Raw genomic sequence first — 874 nt, 5'->3', positions numbered from 1 at the left:
GGGACCGGAGCCGGCGCGCCGGGGACGGCGGGGGCGGGCCGAGGGGGCGGGGCCTGGCCCGGCCACCTGACACCGCCCCGCCCGCTGTCCGCGGTCCGCGGTCCGCTGCCGCCTGGGAGCCCTGCCTGCACCGGCTCGCGGGAGCGGGAAGGGCCGGGGAGCGTGTGCCCGGGCACGCCCATGGGAGAGGGGCGAGCGGACTGCAGCGAGCGGGGTTTGAGTCTGCCCCAAGAGGCAGCGACAAGATGCCCTGGTCTGGCGGTGTGTCCTGCCCGGAGCCCGCTGCGCGCGGGGACCCCTCTGCGCCCCGTGTAAGGGCCTGCTCCCTCTCAATGCACTCAGTGACGGGGCAGGAAAAGGACAAGGATGGGCAAATCCTCCCTGCCTGTTCCCTCCAAACGCGTACTCAAACTGCCACCACGCGGGGCTGGCGCCGTCACTACCGCTCTGAGCTCTGACCCTGGGCTGCCCGGCCCAGCCCCGCGCGGTGGCCTTTCGTGCCCCAGTGTTGCATGAGGGCCGGAGGAAGAAAGCCAAGGCCAGCATGCGCGAAATGCCGGGCCTTGTCTCTCTGCTTTCCCGGAGACTCCACCAAATCAAACCAGGGACACTCAGGAGGGCCCTCTCCGAGGCCCCGCGCAGACTTCACTGCCCAAAGACTTTTCTCTTTCCACCGTCCGACCTTTCCACTTGGCCCCAAATCCCATGCTCTGCCAGCCTCGAACCCCCACGCACCGCGCCCGTGTAGCTGTCTCAGAGTACGAACTACTGATTTTCCTCTTGTAGAAGGGACCTGTGGAAGCCCAGAGGGCTTATCTTATATCACTTAATCAATCATTCATTCAAGTCTGTTTACTAGGTGCCCAAGGCGGTT

Source organism: Desmodus rotundus, chromosome 6 (assembly GCF_022682495.2).
Source record: "Desmodus rotundus isolate HL8 chromosome 6, HLdesRot8A.1, whole genome shotgun sequence".
Taxonomy (NCBI): domain Eukaryota; kingdom Metazoa; phylum Chordata; class Mammalia; order Chiroptera; family Phyllostomidae; genus Desmodus; species Desmodus rotundus.
This window is presented reverse-complemented; position numbering follows the sequence as displayed.